We start from the raw sequence: 18,604 nt of genomic DNA, 5'->3' as shown, positions 1-18,604 counted from the left end.
CTTTCAAACGATAGTATCCAGCCGTGACGAACTCCGGAAGCGTGGGCAAACTGAAAGTAAGAATCAGGGACTGGGTGGCGACAAGTTCACCTGACTTCTTACTTTTGATTCGAGCTACGTCGATAACGTGTTGATCCGCTAACTCCGACTTAATTTCCTCTTCGGTTGCATTGAGGAGATCCCAACACGATATTACCCCTTTAGAAACGTTCAGTATACGATGTGGTTCGACTGACACGTTCACCGGTCCAATAGATGTTAACTTAAGTAGCTTCGCAGTTTGCCTCTCGTCTGTCGTTTCCACCAATAAAGTGCCATTACGCAACTTCTTCATATCTTTAACCTGTCCGGCATGGTAAGTGATAACTTTATGAATAACAAAAGGGGACAAGCCCTTAATAGCACTCGGACGGTTTGCATCAGAATTGGCACTATCAACGTCTTTATCTTTTATTACAAGATATCGGACAACAGGGGTCGCAATACTTGCCTTTTCCACTACTTCAGTTTCATGTTTGGGCTTCTTCCGTGAAGGAGAGCACGGATCTGATTGTAATATTTTTGTACCCATAAAAGTGTGTTATTTATTGAACATTTACAAAAGAAAAAGGGGTGTGAGGTCACACCGGGGCGTTAACAGGGGAACTAACGCTACCCCCTGGCCATCCCTTCAGCACGCCCAACACCTTAGGATCAGCGTGGGGCCGACGCGGTCAAGGGGAATGGGAGTGCAACAAAACCATTCCCGTCGACAAAAACGCGTGGCCCCGGAAAAGGAAGAAATGAAACATAAGAAAAGAAACCTGGCCAACCAAAAGATAGACCCCCACCAGCCCAGGAAGAAACAAAAACAAAACGGTGCGGATTTTTTTGGATTTTTTTATTTTTAACTTTTTTTGGGGGGGGGGATTTTCATGTTTTGCTTTTTTTGTATTTTTTTCTTTTCAAGGACTCAACACTCCGGACAACACAAACACTGGACGAACACAACATGAGGCCGGGTGGGTGCACGTCCTCCCCTAGTGGAGGAAGACGTCCACTAGACCTTCCTCTTCCCGACTCCCACCAACCACCCGCGAGTCCGGTAGCGGTATTCGCGGCTGAGAGGGCATGCAATGAGATGAAAATGAGGGGGTGATAAATGAATGACGTATGAAGCCGCCCTCTCAGCTCCAGCCCCTCCCCGACGATGACGGTCCGCTACATGGAGGGGGAGGTAGCCCCGAAATACCTGTATACCCCTCCCTCTTTATTTTTTTTGGATTGGCATGAATGTAGGTATAGTACTCTGTTACGAAGCAAGGACGCCTTCTTCCCCTTTATTTTTTTATTTCCGGTTTATTTTCGGCCTGATCCAGCAACGTTCTGTACTTTTTTAAAGGTCTCTTTCTCTAAGCAAGTATATGTTTTGTAATATATTTCATACTTGTTAAAAACAAAAAAATATATATATTGTTATATACCTCATATTGTTAAATCAAACATTATTCCTTTCTCAACGATCTTACTTCATAACAGTATTATCTGCTATTATGTAATAGTGTTTTCTTGAGTAGTTTCTGTCTTCCGGAAGTAAGTTATCTACTTCCTTACTCAACTGTTATCAGCACACACTCTCAGCACAACAATCTTTATCTATAATTTGTATGCAATGAAGTGCAATACTTTAAAAAGAAGGTTCTAAATTATAAAATCACCATTATTACTAATTGAGATTAATGCTCTACTATTGGAATTAGGTCAAGTTGAATGGCAGCAGCCTTAATCAGAAAGTTTTCATGCAATAATAATAATAATAAACTGGTAACTAAATTTACCGTACATTAAAACAAATGAATAGTCATGAGCATTCTATAATCTGGAAACAATAATAAGATTAAAAAATTAATTAACATCCATTAATAGGCATAGTTTATTCATCATTGCTAATTACAATGCAGTAGTCACTATGCATACCTTTTATTTTCTCAAGGGTGCATATTATGAAAACGTATTCACTTTCAGACCACTAAATTCATGGTTTGGATTGGTCCTATTCTCCTGGGATCTCTATTTCAGCAGTACAGGTATTGCTCTCCACCTTACTCACACCAAATAGCAAATTATATTGCAAGGAAAATTAATAACATTAAATGAATTCTAAAGTTATTTAATTAAAGCTGAAAATTTAAAGAATTTAGGATGCTTCCGTTCTCGAGTGACGAGTTTGATATTGTGTTACAAAATGGAGGCTGATCGTTGTTCGCCCACTGCTCCATTTCGAACTCTGTTTAGACGTTTGTCTTTAATCATGACCTTTAAATGGTTATCTAATTGTCACCATTAAATTAGCTAAAAAAATATTATTGTTCCATTGGCTAATAAGGAATATGTGCTCCACAGTAGCCTCTTACTCTGACCGCTTTAGATTGGATGAAGCGTCAGTCCTAAGAGTGATCTCCACTTCCTAGACAGCTTGACTCTTGCCTGTGCTGACTATCTGAATATATCAAATGTTATTGGGTTATGCGCCTTACTACTCCTTATTAATGTACTATTATGAACGTTATATTGCTTTGATTACAGATGAGCTTTGATTACAGATGATAATGTAGTTATGGTGATATTATTAGTACATAATTGTATGTGTTGCGCAAGTTATGTTTCAGGCAAATGTTGATTATCTTTGTATTATTGATTAATGTTGATTTACTGTTGTTTTATCATTAGAAGTGTAGAAGTAACGTTATATAATTGCTAGATTTATTTGAATATGTATATGTAATAGTTATTTAGTTAAATTTTTAGATTATTATATATTTTGCACATTGTTGATATATATATATATATATATATATATATATATATTGCACAAAATGCTATTAGATTATGATGATTTTAAGCAAAGATCGAGTCGTTATCATTCCTTATGTGTAATATATATAGAGTGTTGACTTCGTTCACATATGTTATATAAGAACACTATGTTCAGTAACTTATAGGCTAACTTATTAATTAGTATATTACTTATATATCCCAATAGTATATTACATATGGGTACAGTTAGCACACATATAGATATAACTCCCTTGAGTGCACTACTAATTATGAAAAAAAAGAAACTAAAATAAAATTAAAAAAACACTCAACATAACCTTGCACATGAAACATGCGTAAAACCTTTGCGTTGCATCTGTTATATAACTGATAATAAACTATATTGTGATAATAAGAAAAGTGAAAAGGAAATCAAGCAAGTTATGTCAATACTACATATTAAACTCCTACATGCATTACATGTCATTACTCATGCTACATTCCCTCTAATTACTAATGCTACATATTCTCCAAACTCCATGCATTCAAGTCTTGTTCCAACGTGTAGGTGTTAATTGGTGAAATTCTTCAGTCCTCTCTACATCCACTTCCTAAGAGCATGCGAGGTGAATTAACAACATTCCCCTAGGGACACCCCTGCCTAACGGAGTTTAATTACAATCACGCTAGAGTCAGGGTTGCCCCTAACGGAAGTTATTAGTAATCAACATAGTGCCATCAACCCCATTGCAGACTGTCAGGGTCCATCCACACACCAGCCAGGGCGTTACATCATGGAAACATCTATGGTATAGTTTAACTTTCTGCTACCGGCGTCCCCGAATAATTGGCGTAACTTTTCCTAAATTGTACCAGAAGTATTTTGAGCGGCCAGTGAGTATGTCCTCTTAAATTGCATTGAATGTTGATGAGTGCCTCTTTCCTCTTCAACGTGCATTCTAACCTTATATTCTAAGTTCTTACTCATTAGTGTTCTTACCTTAATAATTATGGTGGACAACACCGTGTGTTTTCTCGAGATTTTCCCGTTTCTTCCCACGTCCTTCATTTCATCATTTTCATTCATTACTCATCGCCACGGTCTCCATTAGCCTAACAGGCATAATCATGGGACGTAATTCAAGAAATTCACTATCTAATAAATTTTCATTATCTAATAAATTTTATCGCACTACTTTATATGGTACAACATGGTATTTAACATAGGAAAATAAAGTAATTTTGTAATAATCTAGTTCCTTTCTATACAGATAAAAGCTTGTTTTGCCACAAGTTGTAAGTACAATCAAGTTATTTAAAATGTATTCTCATTTCTAGCCGACGACAGACCCCTATTATCTCTTAATACAAATTCTATTATTAAAAGACACAGGTAGACTCTTGATTAGGTAAACTAGACAAATAACACCATAAATAATTAATCATATGAACAGGGGTTTGCCTAATATCAATTGTGTGGATTCCTTTTTTTCTATTTACTATTTTAAGAGAAATAAAAAAAAGAGAGAGAAAGTCTATGCAAACATTTGCATGCAAACATTGTATACTCTTCAACTTTACTATTACTTAATCTTATGTAACAAATCATTACGTAAAGTTGGAAGCCCGGAAGACTTTATCATCACAAAATTCCAACGACTCGCTATCAGCAGAACAAGGACACACATATGAATGAACAGACAAATGCATTATTATGCGATTACGCATGCACTTTAGATTATACTACCAACGTTTTCATACTCATAAAAAGAAAAAACAAGGGGTGAACAAGAATATAAAATAACAATATAAGAAGATAGAATAAATTATTTATCCTTCCTTACTATCTATCCATTCTATTAATTGTGTTGTGTTGTTATAGAAGTTATTATTAAGTATTAATGTATTAAAATTCGTTAATGGTGATTAATATTATTGTTATGTATTAATAATTTGCATTTCTTACTTAGAGTTTATTTAGTTGTTATTTAGAGCTTATAAAATTATGAATTAATATATTTTCAATTGTCTTTTCATGAGTAACTCTTGACTACGGCTCGAGAAGTGCCTCGTTCAAAATTAACGGCCAGCACTAAAAGGGGATACTTCAAAAAAAATGTTTAAATCTTCAGACATTTGGAATAGCTATTGGACGGACAAGTGGATGACTGTGAACTTTACAAGGATAGTTCACCCTTCGAAAATAGTATTCCTGGAGCACCTGCAGTATCACTAATGTATTATTAGTGGTAGTCTATATGATGTTTGGTAGGACTAAGGAAAAGACATTCGAAAATGCCTATTTACTTACCTGGTTAACGAAACTTTCCTTTTCTTGTTCTCACCTTAATACTTTCGTTTTTATACTAATTCTACATTTTTTTTTACACTTCATCGTTCACTTCACTAAATAACTGCACTAAATTGCACTAAATACACTGTACACTGTACACCACCTACGTGGCATACCTTCTGAATCCTTAATATCGAATATTGAAGAACAATATTACACTTCGATAGAATCAACGTTTCCGGACAACGCCCGAACGGATTTCCACTAATAAATTTCAGCCACCAATCGAATAACAGAAAACATATTTTGAACCCATATTAGGCGTTATGGGTTCGCTTGCTAACATTAGTAAGAATTAAAACGTTCCATCCCCACATTTTTTTTCACTAGTATATCGATATCGCACATAAACAGCTTGAAGAATATAATTGCAGAAATATGTAATACCCTATCTTGGTTTAAAACTCATACTTACAGATGGAAATATTGCTGCAACTTTCTTCGTTGCATTCACACAAGTTCCTGTAATAGCATTTTAATGCGTAAACAGGAAACCCCTATCAAGTATTGTGGTTGTCCACGGCGTAGCTCATAATACTTATCTAATATTTCCTTTGATGTAACTCGTCTATGCATGCAATTATATTTTTTTTATTCTATGTATCTGTTCAATTGTCGTGATGTTAGTGAAATAGCCCCCTAGAAACATTGATTCCATGTTGATTCCAAATTATATTAGGGATACGAATTAGTTCCTGAATACAAGTACTCTGAAGTTCGATTCCCCCTCGTCACAGATCGACAATCTAAAATCCTCTCTCCTCGCTCCATTGGCTACTTAAAGTAAATAGTAGGAGAAAGGAGAGACGATTGCTACTTAATCGAAAGGTTACAAAAACGACTATTGCCTCTGCTCCTCCTAAATCTAAGGTTGCAAATAACCGCCTATGGCAATATACTTTGATGCCGGCAAGAAATTAATAATATGTGAATGATTAAACTTCTTTAATTGGCTCAATTCGGTATACCTAAAAACTCGCCCATGACCAGGCGGAAGTAAAAACCACTAGGTGTGAAGGTCCGAAATCTAACTAAGTATTGGTTCGATTCTCCGAAGTTCCCGAAAAACAACAAAGGATCCTTTTCCTTCCTCGCTCCTTTGAATACACCTGTAAACTTTTAAAACGCACAAAAAAAAGGAGAAAGGAGAGAGAGGATTATTCATTATTTTGGAGGATTACTAAAACGAAACAGGGTTCCAATAAATTTTAAATTCATGACATGTAGACTCAAGGCAATTTCTACGAGTCAACTCAATATTGAACTATTATTCGTTGTTTGTCACGCTTAAAATAATATAACCTATAGTAAATTAAAATTCAAGATCACAATATCAACAGTTTGACGGTAGTTTTCCTTGAATCTACATGAACTTAAATATTGGAAATTCATTATAATAAATTAACAAATCAATGGTAGTCAATAATAGTAATTCAACCCTTGTTGATATCTCACATCCTTATGTAACCAAATCTCTACGAGCTATGTAACTGTAGAGATCTCTATTTAAACCCCATTAATAGTTTACGTTACTAATAACTCATTACCAATTACTTGGGGTGACTAAATTGTAATCATTCATTTATCTTTGTAAACAACGAAACACGGCTGTCTTGCTATGTAATTACCACAAATTATGTATTGGCATATCTTCTTTTCCATTCATCTTAGGTGCCAATCTCTTAATCAATGGTTTATGTTCTCTTATTTCATTCAATCACTTCATAAGCACAATATTGAAATTAAAATATGTGTATAATGTAATGAAATAATGCAAACTATTGTGCTCCTGAGTATATTACATTGTTACTAATTATAACAACACTATTTCTTACTTACTTGTGTAGTGTTAAATTTCTAATGGGACCCTATTTCGTTGCATATGAGATGGTACACATCTCACTAGATTGTAGTATTTAACGTACGTAACCGTATATTAATACTTACTTTTATTAAAGTTCAGAATTTGCCATTAGTGAATCTACTGTACTAAAGAAACTGAATTGAATCTAAGATAGTGTGCTGAACATTACAAAATCACCGTTAGAATGATAAACCGAACGGTTCTCTGTTATTGTCCAGTAGTCTAATTCACTCTCTGTCATTACTTTATTCTCTGTCCTTTTTGCATATATTACAATTCCAATAAAATGTGGATGTTTGTCATTAAGGTTTTTATGCAAGATTTATTTAATATTGAATCTTTAGAACTGAGAACTCTTAGTTGTTAATGAACATATGTAGGTTGTTCTCCTGTTGCATTCTTGCAATCGTAGCATTTATGATAATTGAGAAAATTGACTTTTTCTCTTAATGTAGCATGTTCAATATGTCATTGACTTTTCAACCTTAGTGTAATATTTCATTCAAGTGACTTCTTGCAAATTTTAGCACATTGAAATGTTGTTCATCCTTACTTTGATATAGTACATCAGTAATGTTATATGATGTGTCAAACTAAAATATTTTTGTTAGTTGATGTTACTCATTCCTAATCACTAAAATGTTCTTGTTGGTTGGATGTAACTCATTCATAATCACCTGTATTTCCATTTTCGTTGTGTTATGTGAAGGAACAGAGACACCATTTTGTTATAAACGTTCTCTGTATTATTGTTAAGAAAAGATGAAATGCGACTATGCTGACAACAGACTCATAAGTATACATAACCTATGCTTTCTTCACTTCGCGAAAACTTTTTTTTTTCAATATAATTTTTTTTACGAGGGTTACTCGAAAAGTAAGGATATCTGTATTCCAGCTTCACCGCTCGCTTCTTGATGATTTTCGAGGTCGAAAATTATGAAGCAGTGGGAATGTGACGCTGATTTCAAAAATATGGTTACATTGCTCTTTATTGAAGGAATTGAAAAAGATAATTTTGATTCATATGCATTTTAAAAGACATTTTTCTCTCTTGACTTGCTACAGGCTAGCAACAGAAAAAGGAAATACGTAAAACCTTCTGAAGGTGACTAATGTTGCTTTTGCTGCGCAATTTTGTAGGAAGTTTACATGTCGAAGGTTACTCATAGTCATCCTACAGGATATATAATCATGATTTTGGCAACGTGACACCGCATTAATATGTTGAAATTGGTTATATAGATATGAATCTATAGATAAGTCTAGAGATCACGCTATTGAATTCTTCCGGCTGTGACAGTACACGTATGTACATGTGTGTCACGCCACGTATTTTGGGTGCGGCAGTCTCTAAGAGCCAATCAAAACACAAATGAGCAATAAGTTTCCATATTTGTGGAGATGATAAAACGGATGTACTGACGGATGTGAGGCTTGGGTGTGACCCTCGAGAATAATATAAAAGAACCTCAAGGTCTCAAACGGTTGCTTGAGAAGTTCAGAAGTTCCGGTGCAAAGGTGCAGAGGTTCGAAACGTCGGTTGTGACCAGACAGAATCATCGTCAAAGTTTCTAAGAGTTACAAGAATACTACCATAAGGTATGTATAATCTCTTGTTGCATCATAAAATTCAAGTTTAGAGATGTCATGCGGTACTTCAAAATGAATTGTGTACCTACCATAAAACTTTCAAGATTAAGAACTGTTGTCACATACTTGTATTTCATCTTCCGTTTCTTCTAACTTAAATATTTCAATCTCTAGCCTGTCAATCAATATATATAAGTTAAGGTATCAATCTATCAAATGAACTATCAGATATTTCATTACTTTTGTTGAATCACTAAATCAAATGTTGTTATATATTATCATTTTAGTTATGTAATAAACTTACTTTTTATAAATAATGTTGTCATTCCCCTAGATTAAAACCACCTTTTCCCATGAAAATAATGGTGTAATTTAAGTATATTTCTTTGTGACATCCGCTACAGAATTAGCGTGAGCAGATCTCTACATTATGGTGGAATAAAACGAGCTAAATAATTAAAAAGAGTCTGCACATCGTCACACAAACATAAATGTCGATAAAGCCATAATCATTTGCAGCAACTTTGGGGTTCCCAACAATGGTAAGGAAGCTAGCAACATCTTTCACTGCATCATCAGTTGAGTATCTTCGATTAAAGCATTATCTGAAGGGAACCCTGCTTTGCGGAAACACTTCTGAATTGCTATGGACTTGATCTCAGGCGGCTTCGATCCACTTTGTTGCTTGAAATACGCCAATTTTCTTGGCGAATTTTCCATTTCTGCATTCGTAATCAAACTTATCAAAACAAGCTGCGATAGTTCAGTTTGAAATTTTGAATGATACCTTGATCAATGGGTTCTGAAGTAGATGTTACATTCGGAAGAAAGAACACAATTTCAACATTTTGAAGTTTTTCTTCGGACATGATGTTGCATTATCAAAAAATAAGAGCACTTTTCTGTTTTGACAAATCTTTTACTATCAAATTACAATAGCTATTCGGTCTAATGTTTCTAGTCATCCAAGCCTTCTTATTTGTTTTCCATTCTTTTTGGAGACTGTCCAAATTCAGTCCTTTGAAACACCGGAGTTTTGCAGCTTTACCAATAACAATTTGTTTCTCCATATTGCCAGCCATATTAGAACATAAAAGAATTGCCAACCGTTGCTTTGCAATTTTACCAACGGATCACGTTTCTTTCTTCAAGCATATTGTTTTTCTGGAAGCGCACAAAAAAGTACTTCTCATCCACGTTAAAAAAATATTTTTGACGGTAACTACTAGTGCTGTCGAAATCGGTTTTTGAAAAAACCGAAAACCGGTTTTTGAAAAAAGTGAAATTTCATAAACCGAAATGTCGGTTTTGAAAACCGCTTTTGCGGTTTCGGTTTTGAAAACCGCTTTTGCGGTTTCGGTTTTGAAAACCGCTTTTGCGGTTTTCGGTTTTCTGAAAAACCGAAAACCGCAAATGTCACACTAATATCAAGTAACGACGAGAAAACAGCTAAGAATCTTTCCCCACTCCGGCTCACAGTTGCCAGATGGAGGGAAATTTCCCTCGGCGTAGGGAAAAAATTATCAAAATTTGCAGAAGGAAAAGAAGTTATTTTTTCTTAAAATGTCTTAAAGTGAAGGAAAATTCTTGGTGAATATACTTTTACAATTGCTTCAAAAATAATTTGCCGAATAAAAAAATAAGTTGCAATTTCTCAAAGAGGCACGGCTATCGTTATTGGGAAGTAAAAAGATACAGAATAAAATATGATCGGTGTTTCCTTCACGTATAAACTACTGCAGGTGTCTGGGACTTTCGATAAGAAACCAGTCAACACATGCAAAACCACAACATTCACCTTTATCGGAGTGGCAACAAATCAACAATAAAATTGTGTATTGAGATAGAGATTTTTTCTTTCTTTTCTCTTTCTTTTTTATTAAGAAAGGGAGGTGGTGCCTTTTTGTTAACAAAAGAAAGAGTGGCAGTACTATTTTTAAAAACAAGGGGAAAGAGCAATAATAATATAAAAGATGTCAGTCTAAGTGGATGATATTTCAAATTGAATTTCATGAGTTGCATGTGTAGTGATCTTAAATAGGGATATACCTTATTTCTATTGAGCTTAGTGTTGGCTTATTACCCTATTTTAGCGGGTACCACCCGATTTTCAGGTTCTATATTCGTCTCCCTCTTAAACATATCTTAATCACGAAAAACCACCCGCTTTTTGGGATTGGAGAAAAATCTAAGAGGACTTAGTTGATAAAGTGTTGGTATGGTATATTCAACGTAAACCGCTACATCTCTGACAATCTCAATCGCGATTGAGTTAAATTTGGACTCGCGCTCAGGCTCAGGCTCTGGGCTATCTGAGCAGTGCACGTGTGCAGAATCATTTGCTAATAAGAGATCTGCTCTAATGCACAATGGTTTTCTTTGTGTAGTTCATGTGTTTTTAATGTAATGTATGGGAGGTTCTATACGAATGAATATTCGTTTGTAGATGTAACAAACATACTTGAATTATTCATGCCTTCACAAGGTACAAAGAATGCCGAACGACAATTCCAAGACTCTTATAGAAGCGAATTTACGTTTCTTAGCCAGGGCAAAACTCAGTTTGAAGCAAAATGTACACTCTGGAAAACGGTTTCGTTTGAAACGTAGGATGCAGGGAAGCAAATTGGACCTCCCCTGATTTTTATATATTTTGTAAATTAGACCACGAGGAACAAGAATATGAAGGAAATTTGACATTCCGAGTTTCGGAACTCGAGATATTAGAACATAAAGTGACCACGGAAGTAAACCGGACTCCACCTGATTTTTATATATTTTGTAAACTAGATCACGAGGAACACGAAGCTGAAGTAGTTTTGACATTCCGACCTCTGGAACTCGAGATATTAAAACTTAAAGTTTAATATAGACGCTATCTATCTATATGAAAAAACACAATATTCTCTTTACGAAACATATTATGTCCTGTGAGATATATAAAGATAACCAAGAAAGTTCTGTCGCTTTTTGTGGAGGTCTATGTTCAATTGACCCTCATACTGTGAGTTGAGTGCGAATGGAGATAAGGCGAAGGTCAGTTGTTGGTGTGGGTATATCCAACATTCTACCTGGTTGTGGCAGTTCAGTTACAACGTGAACTTGTGTAAGGATGGAGTGAATATGGAACCTCCACAGAGCATCATAAGAGCGTGTATGCTGTACGAGTTCAAACTTGGATCAAACGCCACTGCAGCGGGGCGGAAGATACCTCAGGCCTTTCGTGAGGGTGCCGAACAGTGGACAGACATGTGAGGAACTGGGGCTAACATTCAATGTTATAACAAAAGAGACACTGACCAAAGCTTAAAACTTTACTTTATTTTAAATTATAATTTGTAACTGTTTCGGATATCTAGCATATTCTTCTTCAGACACGATCGAAATTAATGAAAATACAGACATATATATAAATGTTGTTATAACAAATTATAATTTAATTGAAATTGTAATTGAAACAGTTACAAATTATAATTTAAAATAAAGTAAAGTTTTAAGCTTTGGTCAGTGTCTCTTTTGTTAAAACAATTAATCCAAAGCCATGAATAGTCTTACTATTCAATGTTAATGGAGAAACCATTCTCCAGCACCTCCATCAATTTGGGAAGCACTACAAGTTGGGTCTATGTGTCCCAGATGATTTGTCTCCGGGCCAGAAGGCTACGCGTGCAGACACCTGTGATTCTTTGCTGTCTCGTCTGAGGAAGGAGCCATTTCTGGACAGGGTGTTGACATGTGTTGAGAAGTGGGTCCTGTACGAAGCTTCACGGCGTCGTCATCATTGGTTAAAATCCCACGAACCGGTTCCAAAACAGCTGAAATCAGCAATGCAGCAGAAAGTCCTCCTGTGTGTTTGGTGGACTGCTCACATCGTGCATCGGGAACTGCTACCGGGTGGTCAGAGCAGAATATCAATGCAACTGCGTACTGTCAGCAGTTGAGCCGTGTTCAAGAAAAACTCAAAACCCTGGAGCCAGCACTTCTCAATCGCTAAGAGGTTCCCTCGTTACGGAACAACGCTATGCCCCACATAGCTAGAATGAGCCGGAACACTATCCTACGCTTTGGATGGGAAACACTATTCCATCCGCCATACTGTCCGGACATTGTACCGTCCTGTTATCACCTGTTCCTTTCCTTGGACACTCACTTTAAAGGACTCCAGTTCAACTCCGTAGTAGAGGTGCTAAATGCACTTGATACCTTCTTCGCTTCACGGCAAACCAAGTTCTACCGCGAAGGAATCCATGCCCAACCCGAACGTTGGCAGGAGGTCATTGATACTGATGGGTACTATTTTTGATCTTCCAGGTACGTCTTAGGTGACATATCGATGCTCTAAGTGATAGGTCAAAAAGCGACAGAACTTTCTTCGTTACTTTTATACATATTACATAAAACTACTGTATAAGTTCTAGTATCTCGAGTTCGGGAAGTCGAAATGTCAAAATTTCTTCAGATTCGCGTTCCTCGTGGCCTACTTTACAAAATATATAAAAATCAGGTGGCGTCCAGTTTGCTTCCATGGTCAACTTATGTTCGAATATCTCGAGTTCCGACATTCGAAATGTCAAAATTCCTTCAGATTTGTGTTCCTTGTGGTCTAATTTACAACATATATGAAAATCAGGTGGGGTCCAGTTTGCTTCCCTGCAGCCGAAAAGTACATTGGAAGTGTCATCAAAGAAATAACTAAAATAAAGTACTAAGGATCGCAGGTCAGTATTTGTAACACAGAAGTTCACATCAATACTTACGGTTTAGAACCCCTCACTTTTCTGATTTTAAAATATGGCAACCCTAATTTAGCTGTCACTTGTACAACCATCGAACTATCCCTTTCGCACTGTGCTGCACATATTACAATAATAGCCTTGGAGCAAATAAAAAAAAGTTAAAACACACATATAAATCAATACATTTGTCTCGATCGATAGATGCTTTCACAATTGTTAAAAGGTGTAATTAAAAACAGCAAACATTGTTTCTGCTTTGAAAAGGACAATCCCTTATAAAACCGCAAACACGGTTTCGGGCGGCTTTCGCTTTCGAAAAGAGCTTTTGCGGTTTCAGTTTCGAAAACCGCATTTGCGGTTTCGGTTTTGAAAACCGCTTTTGCGGTTTCGGTTTTGAAAACCGCATTTGCGGTTTCGGTTTTGAAAACCGCTTTTGCGGTTTCGGTTTTTGAAAACCGCATTTGCGGTTTCGGTTTTGAAACCGCTTTTGCGGTTTTCGGTTTTCAAAAAACCGGTTTTCTCAAAAACCGAAAACCGCAAATGTCTCAAAAATTCAACAGCACTAGTAATTACGAACTGTCTTCGGTAATTTATCCAACCGTTCTATTACTGTGGACATGTCAACATGTGCGGATTCTCCACAAATCGCTTTTGTTTCTAATCCGAAACTTCTCTAACTACTCGTTCGAAGCTTTGAAATCTATAACACGGATTATTGCTACTTCTAAAGCTTTAGCTTGTGACATCGACCCTTATACAGGATTTTTTTTGATTTCGCACTCTACAGAACCATCCGCTTGCACACCAACACTGTTAGAAGCACTGCGACACTGTTTTCATTGCTATTTTAACACTACAACTTCATTAACTAGTCTTGTTTTTTTTTTAAATTATCTTAGCTGCTTGTATTTTTCCGATACGAAAATGTTCAGTTATCCTTCGCACACCACACTTTTCTTTCTTTGAAAATTCAAACACTTCTATTTTTTTCTTTTAACGTTCGCACTTTTAGTAGTACTTCGAAGTTTCACAATAACCGAATTCACTTTATTGCTTCTTCCATGCAGAATGACTTCAACAAAAAAGTTTTTACAAATAGAGGCAGTGAGACAATATGAATACCCGCGGGCAAAAATACCAAACTTGTCTTCTGCTTGGTTAGATATTCTAGCGGGACAGTAGAATGACGTGATATCCCAAACAGCGGGCAACTGTCAATCACTTTTGTATCTACAACAGGTTAGCAAAAATATGAGGGGGTTGTTAAACAGAAACCCTTCGTCTTGGTTGCTTAGCAGCCAGCTGAGGAGTCGAAGTATTACCATAATGCTTCCTTGGTGATACATGTATGAATTACTGAAAATGTACTTTTACTGTACTTTTCAACTTGTTTTTAGAGAAAGTGTCCATAATACGGAGTAAATAATACCTATAACAGACTGCCCGTGTTCGTAGTAGTGTGTCCGCTTTAGAAGGGTTTGGCAATATTTTTACCCTATTACGGTGTTTGGGGATTAAAATACGTCCATTACGAGAGATGTCCGCTTTATAAGCTGTCCGATAGTAAGGGTTTCACTGTATACGGAAATGCTTTTGACGAGTGGAGGCAGCTATTCTTAGGTTTGAAAAATAGCGCTCCTATTGACAGCGAATTCTGAATGAAAGTTGCAAATAGAGACATATCCTGTGAGCAATATTAGAGAGTATTTTGTTTCTACCATCAAGAAAGCTTGCATTACGAGGCACCGATGATGTTCAGTGGAAGAAAGCAGATGGAAGTACAGGACAACATGGTAGTCTATTGGACCTGTTCACATTGTTAGAAAAGTATGATGATAACGTGTTAAAATTTCACGTGGCAAAATTTATGCACTCCCCACTAGCTCTTGCTGTGACATTGATTTCCACAAATTTAGAATGAACTTATCTACTTAGCTGGAAATTGTGTACGTCAGGCAATAATTAAGGACATTAAAAAGGTAAAATATTTTGCCATTTTGCATGACTCGACTCCAGATGTAACTCATAACGAAAAAGTGTTCCAGATTTATCATTATATTTCAATATCTCTGAAGAGTTTCATAGACTTTATTACTTCTAAGAACAAAACTGGAGCTACCTTCACTGAAGACGTTTTACGTGCTGTTCAGAAAGATGGCCTTTCCATGTCATATTGCTGTGGTCAGTGCTTTGACAATACCAGTAGTTTGTCGGGAAAATACTCGGGTGTTCAAACTCGCATATCTCAGCAGTTTCCTAGCGCTCGTTATGTTCCTTGAGCACCACATTCATTAAATTTATTTGGTGGTCACGCTGCATCAGTAGAAATAGAAATTGTCAATGGATTTAGGGTAATTCAAAATGTTTACATTAATTTTAGTAAAACACATCGCTGAGATTTAAAAAAAAAAACGTTCATATTATTGCGAAGGGACATTCAGCAATGCGGTGGTCTTCGAAGCAAAATGCAATATATACTCTAAGTATCGAATGTCCGGATGTCTGTGCTGGTTTGGAAGACCTATCGGACTTAAGAGACCCCTGCAACTCAAAATGGTGCCAAGTGCCTGCTATACAGACTTAATAAGTTTGATTTTCTTGTGTTCTTATTGTGCTGGAATGATATCTTTCATGCTATGAACGAAGTTAACCTACGGCTCCAAGAAAAGACAGTTACAATAGATATAACTGTCCGTCACCTACACGGTCTGCAGTTTTTTTTTTTTTTTTTGCTGCCAACCTAAAAAGAATTGTGGCCACGGCTATTGAGAAAAGCAAGCAGATATACAGTGATATAATGATCACAAATAAAGAGCCTCGTCCCAGAAGAAAGCCAAGTTTTTGAACGAAGTTGCAGACGATGAATCTGTAGTCATAATTATAGAAGGAAAATGAGAATAATCTTGCTTTGTGATTCGATTAAATCACAAATAGCTGAGGATTCGTCAGTAATTATTCCAAGGAACACGGCAGTTATGTCAGAAGAAACATTGAGAAAAAATGTCTCTGATCTGGTCTTATTGTACCCTGTGGATATTAATGGAAGTGAGTTGCTTCATGAACTGTTGTTCTTTAAATACCACGCGCAAGCATTAGAAAAAACTTACACTTGGGAATTGTCAGAAGTGTCCCCTCTTGCTGCTCTTACCTTCATTCATAAAATAACATGTATTGAGTTATACCCCAATTTAGCCACTGCATTGAAAATACTTTTAACATAGCTTGCAAAATACTCCTTTCACAAGATTATACAGAGCAAGGCAAAAACATAAAAAGAATTGCTTGTGCTCTTCCTCGTGCCAAGAAAAACTTACTAACCTCGCTATTTCATCTGCTGAAAAGTTTCGTCTTCAGTCACTTGTGCTCGACGACGTTATAAATGACTTCGCTGCTCGGAAGACCAGAAGTGTGAACCTGTAGACTTGTTCTCACATGAGAAACCTTTTCATTCTAAAATAATCGTTCACTGTACCCATTTTTAAACCTTTTAAGTTTAATTTTTTTCATTGTTTGTTGATTTCATCTGATTGGTGCAAAAATGTTGCAGTGTATTTGAAATATTTTTGTGCGAATAAAAACACTTCATTACACAAATGATTTTAGTTGTATTTTTCTACTGCCTAACAAATATGTACCAATCATACAGTAAATTATTTTTGTATTTGTTTTATTTTAAGGATTATTTTAATAATATTGATTTTTCTACTTGCGGATGGATTGTATTTAGGTTTCTTGGCAAAATGAAGATTCAGACAAAGATAGAGAAATCTTCAATGTTTACAAATCATTTGCAGATATTTATTCTGCAGTTAATAGTACCGAAACTTCATACGCAACTGTTTCAATTCTAATATGTACATTAGCACGTTTCGATAAAAGAAATATCAAATTGAACGACAGATATTATTTCAGCGCACCATAACAGAAGCTGCTTCCCAAAAAAAAAAAAAAAAAAGGAACAAAAGTTTGGTGAGATGAGTGTAGGGGGCGCAGAATTCTAATCTCGCAACGGATGCCGAAATCTCTAGCTACCGCTCTGAGTTCAGCCATTTCCCGTAAGTGATCCAATAGGAAACGGAAATATAGAACTTTTATAGCAGGCTCTTTACGCCATAAAAGAACCTAAGTAAATCTTGGCTGTGGTAGCCACTTTATAGCACTCCATTATTCAATTTCGAAATTAAATTATTTGCGTCATCTCCATAGTTAGGAACTCTGGCTGAAGATGCTCCTCGAAGGGAAAAAAACTATGAATCCTAAATGATTTAGTTGTCTCTATAGTCACAGATTTTCACATCTCAAAGAAATATGCTGTAATTTATTACTACTACAAATATGCGCAAAGATTATAAATTTCAGAGAAAATAAAAAGAATATTTACCTGTTCATCCAAGAACTTGTGGTAATGGTATTCTGATAAGCAGTCTCATAAATATTTTATCCTTAGTTCCGTATCTAGCCATCCCACGAACTACTCTTGTTCAAGTTTTTACTACTTCTTTATACTAATGAAACGTGATTTTTGAGTTCTAGTAAAACATTTATTTCTTTTGTTAACAGCAAAATAAAACTCGGACATCAACAGAGGAAGACAAAAGAAAAAATATTCAAACTATTGTCATTAATTTCAAGAGGAAGATCATAATTTGGACAATAAACAATTATCATTACATTCCAATTTTTTATTCTCTGATGCTGACTCTCTATGGATTGTTTATTGCTGTATCTCACTGTTTATAAAATATTACAATAAATTGTCCCTGTTAAACATGTTTCTAATCATTTAAGTAGTAAGTTGCAGAACCACAACATTTATCGTGTTGGTCAGTCTAGGTATCGTTTTATTCAAATATTTAATATCTCATAAACGTATAGATTATATGCTTATTATTTTTTTACAACCGTTCACGGTAATACCAATTCACAAATTTATTTATTAAATCTCGCTCATTTGACATGCGGTTCACATATTTAAAGATATTATATTTCAATATTCAAATTGTCGTTACACTTTACCACATGCATTTCTTACAACACATTCAAATCAATTATAGATATATTACTAATAGAAGCCCTAACCTAACTAACTTAATCTATACATGTTATCGACATATTTAAAGTAGTTAAGAAATTAAATTATAGCACTTTTATTAGGCATTTCTCGTGAACGAAGTATGAAAATCATTACCTAGACTCAACTTAAAGTAGCATATGAGACAAGTACTATTCCTGTCAACAATTAATTATTATTATTATTATTAT

The sequence above is a fragment of the Thermobia domestica genome, chromosome 7 (genome assembly GCF_964235325.1).
Source record: "Thermobia domestica chromosome 7, izTheDome1.hap1.1, whole genome shotgun sequence".
NCBI lineage: Eukaryota > Metazoa > Arthropoda > Insecta > Zygentoma > Lepismatidae > Thermobia > Thermobia domestica.
Note: the sequence above shows the minus strand (reverse complement) of the source record.